At 42.0% G+C, this 8,881-nt stretch overlaps 1 non-coding gene across 1 annotated transcript; it reads left to right on the top strand.

Moving 5' to 3' along the window:
* The first annotated feature begins 7,617 nt into the window (after positions 1 to 7,617).
* Trnaa-agc (transfer RNA alanine (anticodon AGC)) lies at positions 7,618 to 7,690 on the top strand. The gene has a single exon. It is a non-coding gene; the product is annotated as a tRNA-Ala (tRNA).
* Positions 7,691 to 8,881: the final 1,191 nt, after the last annotated feature.

Raw genomic sequence — 8,881 nt, 5'->3', positions numbered from 1 at the left:
GGTGGTTCCATTCCCAGATTTCCAAGGAATCTCCATACTGCTTTCCATATTGGCTGCACCAATTTGCAGGCAGTACTAAGAGGAAAATTCTTTGCATGGAGTTTATTCCTTAAAAGAAGAAAAACTCAACAAATAAATGATCTCACACTACATCTCAAAGCCCTAGAAAAAGAAGAACAAATCAACAGCAAAAGCAGTAGAAGGCAAGAAATAATTAAAGTTAGAGCTGAAATCAATGAAATCGAAACAAAAGAAACAATTGAAAAAATTGACAAAACAAAAGTTTGGTTCTTTGAAAAAATAAAATTGACAGACCCTTAGTTACGCTAACAAAGAGAAGGAGAGAGAGAACTCAAATTACCAGCATATGTGATGAAAAAGGTAATATCACAACAGATACTATAGAAATAGAGGATAATTAAAAATTATTTTGAAATCTTATGCGCCAATAAAATAGAAGATATTGAAAGCATAGACAATTTCTTAAGTCATATGATTTGCCCAGATTGAATCAGGAAGATATACACAATTTAAACAGACCAATATCAAGTGAGGAAATAGAAGAAGCTATCAGAAGCCTACCAACCAAGAAAAGCCCAAGACCGGATGGATACACCGCCGACTTCTACAAGACCTTTAGAGAAGAACTAATACCAATACTCTTTAATTTATTTCAGGAAATAGAAAAAGAGGCAGCACTTCCAAACTCATTCTATGAGGCCAATATCACCCTGATCCCAAAACCAGGCAAAGACACGTCAAAGAAAGAAAACTTCAGACCAATATCTCTATTAACATAGATGCAAAAATTCTCAATAAAATTCTGGCAAATCAAATACAAAAACATATCAAGAAGATTGTGCACCATGATCAAGTGGGATTCATCCCAGGGATGCAAGATTGGGTCAATAACATGGAAATCAATAAATATAATTCATCACATCAATAGACTCAAAGATAAGAATCATATAATCATCTCAATAGACGCAGAAAAAGCATTTGACAAAGTGTAACAGCCCTTTATGTTCAAAACACTAGAAAAACTAGGGATAACAGGAACATATCTCAACATCATAAAAGCTATCTACACTAAGCCCCAGGCCAACATCATTCTAAACAGAGAATAATTGAAAGCATTCCCTCTAAAAACTGGAACAAGACAGGGATGCCCTCTTTCACCACTTCTATTCAACACAGTTCATGAAACACTGGCCAAAGCAATTAGACAGCTGAAAGAAATTAAAGGGATACACATAGGAAAAAAAGAACTTAAATTTGTTGGTAAAGATGGCGCCCGGAGCACTTCTCTTCCCGGAGCTCAGGAGTGTTGTAAAGATGGCGCCCAGAGCACCATTAGCACTATTTGCTGACGATTTGATTCTATACCTAGAAGACCCAAAAAACTCCACTGGAATTTTTTCAAGATTCTTCATCTTCCAAATGCTGTACCCGACACGTCTCCAAGTGGCTAGGATTTTAGATACCATTTCCCTTGGTAGGCATTTTACAACCAACAGGAGTTTAGAGACATCAAGATGACAAGGTACAAGAAAAAATGCCAGGAATACAGGAGAGATGAGTTACCATGTCCCTGTTCATGATAGACCAATCACCATAGCTAACTCCCTCCACTGAGGGCTTATCACCACCGCAACTCCTGCCATAGGTTCTGGATTCCAATTAGGCAAAAATAAAGTAAATAATGGAAACAAGGTCTTCCATTGGTCCCTGTGCAGAGACAGAGGCACAGCTTAGCATGAGACAAGGCTCACCCAGAGGGAGGCCTTGAGCCACTCTGGCTGGGCCCACTCCTCTAACAGTGTTACTTTCACTTTCAGTAAATCTATGCTCTGCCTGTTACTTCTATATTTCTTGTTCAATTCTTAGTTTCCAGTGCCAAGAAACTGTACCCCACTGAACAACCCACCAGTAACACAACCACATACACACCCACCCCAACTAAACAGGCATCCTGCTCCAACATGCATGAAGGGACTCCTGTGCATGCGTGTTCTCTCCACCCTGTGTTGCTTCCTCATCCACATCCACTTTTATTCCTCCATGTTGACATGCTCTTACTTTCGAAACCCCTTTCTGTAATACATTTGTAGTTTTTTGCTATTTTTTCATATGGTATATGTTATGACTTCCACATGATACACATGAATGAGGATTGAAAGTCAAAATAGTCTATTATAACAATGTGACATTTTATGGAAACCTCAAGGTAACTACAAAGCAAAAGCTTGTAGTGAATATGCAGAAGATAAAGGAAAGGGAATAAAAGCACCATCACAAAAATTCAAAAAGAAAAACAGCAGGAGAGGAAGAAAGGAACAAGCACAAGATGACCAGAAGAGATTTTTTAAAATGGCAGTCATACATCTTTACCCATCATTAATCACCTCAATGTAAGTGGATGGGATCTCCAAAGGAGGAGGAAGAGGAGAGACATCAAGAGCCAACTACATGCTACCTATCAGAGACTCATGTCACCTTCAAGGACACACATGGACTGGAAGTGAAGAGATTGAAAATGGTCCTCCATGGACTTGGAAACCAAAAGAAAGTAGATAAACTCACATCAGACAAAGCATACTTTAAATCAAAACTACAAAACAGACAAACAAAGGTAAGCAAATTGGTTTATCAATAGGGTATAACAATTGTACTTCTATATGTGAATCTATGTGTAATCCATAAAACACTGGTGTACCTAAATATAGGAAGAAAATATTAATTGATCAGAAGGGAAAGATAGACTGCAATTCAGTCGCAGTAGGGACTTTAGTACCCCACTTTCATCAGAGGACAGATCATCTAGAGAGAAAATCAATGAGGAAATATTGGACTTGAACTACTCCATCAAATGGACCTGAAAGACTTACAGAATGTTTTGTTCAACAGCATCAAAATACATATTCTTGAGCTGGAGGTACAGCTCAGTTGGTGGAGTCCCTGCCTTGCATGCACAAGGCCCTGGGTTCAATCCCCAGCACAAAAAAAAAAAAAAAAAAAATCTTCTTCCCAACCACACAATGAACTCCAGAATAAATTATGTGTCAGGCCACAAAACAAGTCTTAACGAATTTTAAAAGACTACAATCATGCCAATTATCTTTTCGTACCAATATGGTGTAAAACTAGAAGTCAATAACAGGAGAGATTTTAAAAATTCTACAAACACATTGAAATTCATGTCATGATCCTGAAAAAACAAAGGGTCAAAAAAGAAATAAGAGAAATGTTGAGATATCTTGAAACAAATGAAAATGGAAATACCACAAACCAAAACGTGTGGGATACCAAAACTTATATACTTCTAAGAAAGAAGTATATAGCAGAAAGTGCCTACATCAGTAAAGAGAGATCTTAAAGAAATAGCCTAACATTATACCTCAAAGAACTAGAAAAGAAAGAACAAACTAAGCCCACACTTCATAGAAATAAGGAAATAACAATGATTACCAAATCTGAAAGAGTCCGGGAAGGAGGAGGCAGAGAGGTGGACGGCCAGGTTCAGTCATGGGAGGAGCAAGAGGCCCTGGCCTGCACAGCAGGGTGACTGTCGATAACAGTCATTTCCCCGAGTTCACAAAGCTCAAAGAAAGGAGCTTTCATTATAAAGAGATGATCAATGAGAAGGAATGCTTAACCTGACTTAAATATTGCACAATGCAGACATTTGTTAAAACATCAGTTGTTACTCCACTAATATGTACAATTTTCAAGGTTTTTATGTATCAGTTAAAAATTATTTTTTAAAAAAGAAAAGGGAAAATAATAAAGATCAGAACACAAGTAAATCAAAAAGAAAATTTAAAAAATTAGAGATCAAACTAAGAGTTGGTTTGTTGAACAGATGAACAAAATCAGCAAGTCTTTAGCTAGACTAAGAAAAAAGAAAAAGATGTCAGAAATGAAAGAGGGGACATTACAGCCAATGCCATGAAAACACAAGGAATCATGAGAGACCACTATATAGCCAACAAATTGGATAGTCTGAAAGAACGGATAAATTCCTGGAGACATACAACCCAATAAGACCCAATCATGAAGAAACAGAAAATCTGAAAGACTAATAACAGGGAGATTGAATCATTAATAAAGTCTCCTACCCATGAAATCCCAGTGATAGCTTCACTGCTAAATCCTACAAAATATTTTAAAAACTAAATCCTGCTCAAATTCTTCAAAAAAAAACTGAAGAGAAGGAAGCACTTTCAAACTCCTTTTATGGGACCAGCATCACCCTGATACTAAAGCCAGACAAGCGCATTTCAAGAAAAAAAGAATTACAACCCAACACTCCTGATGAAAATAGATGCAAGAATCCACAAGATAAACGCAACTCAAATGAAAAGTTGTGCTGCAATTGTGTACAATTGATCAAAATGCATTCTGCTGTCATATATCCTAATTAAAATAAATTAATTAATAAAAAAAAGATACTAGCAACTCAAATTCAATAACACACTAAAATGCCGCAGTTTGGCTGCAGCAAAATAAGGCGGGGGGGGGGGGGGGTACGAACAACTTGTGTACATTGATAAAGCAGGAGTGGGAGCCATTTATTGTAGGACCTGAGGGATATTTATACATTCCACACAGCTTATCTTAATTAGCATAAACTAGATACAGCAGTCAACCAATAAGGAATCTCCACACTTAATGGCTGGCTTTTGTTACTTCACAAACCACTCCCTCTGGCATTTTGCCAGGCGCCATCCAGACTTGTTTACAGACCCTAACACTAAAAGGGCCACTCCCCATGACCAATGGGATCTATCCCAAGGATTCAAGGATAGTTCAAATATACAAATGAATAAATGGGATGCATACATTAATAAAATTAAGGGGAAATCCATATGATCATCTCAATAGATGCAGAAGAGTATTTGATAAAATTCAACATCCTGAAAACTCTCAGCAACTTAGGAACATAATAAATGTACTGCAATACAGTACAGGCTTTAAATGGCCTGCCCACATCTACCAGCATGCTTAAGCGCCCAGAAAAAGTGAACCCATGCCCGGTCTGGCCATTTCTATTCAGCATAGTATCAGGTACCCCAACAAAAGCAAGAAGACAAGAGGGAAAATAAAAGCCACTCAAACTGGAAAGGAAGAGGTTGAATTGACCCTGTTTACAAATCACCTGAGCACACAGAAAGCCCTGAAGAATTAAAAAAATATATACATACTGTTAGTATAAATGAATTTAGTAAAGTTTCAGGATACAAAATCAACACAGAGAAATGAGTAGCATCTGTGTCCACTAACAACCAAAATACTTGCAAAAGCATTTTTAAATCCCATTTACTGGGCTGGGGAAGTGGCTTAAGTGGTAGCTCGCTCGCCTGGCATGCGTGCGGCCCGGGTTCGATTCTCAGCACCACATACAAACAAAGATGTTGTGTCCGCCGAGAACTAAAAAATAAATATTAAAAAATTCCCTCTCTCTCTCTCTCCTCTCTCACTCTCTCTTTAAAATAAATAAATAAATAAATAAATAAATAAATCCCATTTACAATACCTGCAAAAAAGTTAAAAACTTAGAAATAAATTCAACCAAGAAAGAAAGGGAAAAAAAGCTGTACACTGAAAACAAAAAACATTAATAAAAAAATTGAAAGGTAAGTTTTGAGTGTTAGAATGCCAATATTGCTCAAAGTAATTTACATATCCAGTGCAGTCTCTCAAAATTCCAATTACATGTCTTATAGAAATAAAAACATCTTAAAGTTCATATGGAAGCAAACAAAAGGTCCCCAAATAACCAAAGCAAGCCTCGGCAAAAAAAGAACAAAACTGGAGTCCTCACATTACTTGACATCAAAATATTCTACAAAGTTATAGTAATCAAAACCGTATGGTGTTGGCATTGAAATACAGACACACAGATCAAGAGAACAGCATCGAGAGGCCAGCAGTTGATCCCATCATTTACAGTCAACTTACTTTTGACAAAGGTGCCAGGAACACACAGTGGGAAAGAACATTGTCTTCAGTGAACGGTGCTGGGACAACTGGATATCACCAGCAGAAGAATGAAATCGGACCCCAGTATCACGGCACGTGCAAAACCCAAATGGATTGAAGACAGAAACATAAGACTGGAAACTGTTAAACTTCTAGAAGAAAACACAGCAGAAACACTCCATGAGGTTACTCTGGGCAATGAGTTTTTTAATAGGACTTCAAAAGTTTAGGCAACAAAAGCAAAAATAAATAAGTAGGATTACATCAAACTCCAAGCTTCTGCACAACAAAGGGAACAATCAACAGAATGAGGAGATGACCCACCGAACCCGAGAAAATATTCACGATCCACACATGGGATAAGGTGTTAATATCCAAAATGTAGAAGAAACTCAAACAACTCAACAACAAGTAAAAAAATAACATGGATCTGAAATGGACAAAGTATCTGGACAGACATATCTCAAAAGAAGACAAGTGGCCAAGAGGCATGTGAAACTCTGTTCAACATCACTAACCATCAGGGCATGCAAACCCCAACCGCCAGATATCATCTCCCACCTGACTGAAAGGTCAGCATTAAAAAAGACTTGTTAAAAAAGTACATGTTGCCCACTGTGGAGAAAGTGGATTCTTGTACACTTTTGGTGGGAATGTCAATTAGTACAACCAAAATGGAAACAGTCCAGCCATTTGTTTAAAAGTTAAAAATAGAATCACCGTTTGCCGAGCACGCTCCTGCTGGGTGTGTACCTAGGAGGAGGGAAACCGGCGGGTCCGGAGACTCGCCCTCGGGCTCACCGCCGCCTGATGCCCAGCAGCCAAGGCCCAGAATCAACCCACGTGTCCGCCGACGGATGGGTGCACCAGGACACTGTGGTGGAGACACGCATGGAGTCCATACAGCCTTTAAAAGGCGGACTCCCTGTCATTTGCGACGACACAGATGGACCTCCGGGTCACAGAAAGCCCAAGGGCACCCATCTCACGGACAGGTGGAATCTGAAAGGCGCCCGGGAGCAGAGCGCAGGACGGAGGTTTCCAGAAGTGGGAGCGGGTGCGGAGGAGCAGGGAGTGGGGGGTGTGGTCAGAGGACCCAGCCTCAGCCCACCGCGGGATGAGCTCGGGAGCTGTCCGGTGCAGCACGGAGGCCCCAGACGGCCCAGACGGACTTCGTCCACGACCCACGGAAGCTGGAGCAGCGCCGTCTCGTCGGCGGGACCGGTCATCCCTCAGGTAGGCGTCGGCAAAGCTGCGGCGGTGCCCCCTGCACGCACGGGTTCGCGGTCAGTTAAATAGTGGGCGCGCGTGTCCAGCACCCAACCGAGAGGAGAGGGCGCGTGGAGCTGGTCCCCACGCCCGCCCTGGAGCCGTGCGCCGCCCTCGGACCCCACGCCCGGGCCGCACCAGCCAGATCCTCGGGTGGCAGTGCCGGCCTCACCCTTCGCCCCGCTCCCTGGGCACCCGGAGGGCCGCCGGCTCCAGCTTCGGCCGTTTCCAGCAGGTCTCAGTGGAGTCTGGGCTCGCGGAACGGCCTTGACGGTCGCGGGGGGGGGGGGGGGATAACGGGGATAGCAGGGCGTGGACCACCGCGTCTTCTCCCAGATAAACCGAGGCGCCAGGCTCCTGGGAGCCGGGGGATTAGCTCAAATGGTAGAGCGCTCGCTTAGCATGCGAGAGGCAGCGGGATCGACGCCCGCATCCTCCACTTGGCTCCGGGGAGAGTTTTGGTCAATTTTGCACACTTCTTAGTATAATGCCAGCAGCGTTCCCAAGAACGTGCTCCAACTACGAAACAGGCGACCCCCCACCCACCTGTTACTAGGGAACCCTGGGACAGCGGGGCGGTACCGGGACAGCGGGCCGGTACCTGGACAGCGCTTACTCGCTGCGTGCTCTCTGCCGTCAACGCCAGGGGTTGCCCACCGCCCTTTCTCCTTTCCTAGAAGACCACACGTGCTGAGCGGTGGTGGGGTCGCTGGCCGCATTCCGCAGGTTTTCTACTTGGACCTGGGTTCCCCAGATGACTGAGTTCTCTATCTTCTGAAAACAACAAGGAAACATTAAAAACGTGGACGCAGTGGTCATTTGGACTCTTAGAACACACCAATGAAGGAAGAGCAGCAGAAATAAGAAATACCTGGGGAGTTACAATGGATTTGTTTTTTATTCTGCTGTGGGTTAAAGTGTTTTGGTAATTAAAAGCAGAAGTTGTAACATTGTCTGAAGGAGATTAACTGTATCTAGACGTACTACATAGGGTCAAGTAAAGGGGTTCAATGGTGATGAAGTTTCTGTATCCAACCTAAATGGCAAGGTGTTTATTTTAAGAATATTTAGACGTTTTACCCACATATGGCAGGCCCTAGACCCCTCACAACGTTAAAATAAGCCTAAAAAAAAGAAAGCAGAAAGAGAAACATGGAAGAATAAAAGTAAAGGAACAAACTAATGAATTATTACATAGTAGGTCTACATACGAATTTGTTAGTAGTAGTGTTAAATGTAAATGATCTAAATGCGACCATTAAAAAACAGAGAAGTCAGGTGCAATGTTGCTGAGCCCCTGGGGAGGCTGAGTGAGCAAGTTCAAAATCAGCCTCAGCAGTTTAGTCAGGCCCTAAACAACTTGTCTCAAAAGAACAGAAACAAAAAGGGCTGGAACTGGGACTGAGGCTCAATGGTTAAGGTCCCCTAGGTTCAATCCCTGGTACAAAAAGGAAAAGAAATGAAAAAGCAAAGGGAATTTGGGGAGGCCTGAGATTGAATTAGACCCCGAAGGACAGGTGACTTGTGTCACAAGCAGGACAAGAATGGCAAAGGTCACGTGCCCTTGGCTGTGGCCCAGGTGGCTGGTGAACGGTGGGGAGGCAGGAACTCCATGGCAGTGGAGATTCCT

Source organism: Callospermophilus lateralis, chromosome 6 (assembly GCF_048772815.1).
Source record: "Callospermophilus lateralis isolate mCalLat2 chromosome 6, mCalLat2.hap1, whole genome shotgun sequence".
Classification (NCBI taxonomy): Eukaryota; Metazoa; Chordata; class Mammalia; order Rodentia; family Sciuridae; genus Callospermophilus; species Callospermophilus lateralis.
Note: the sequence above shows the minus strand (reverse complement) of the source record. Positions and strands in the feature narration are given on the sequence as shown.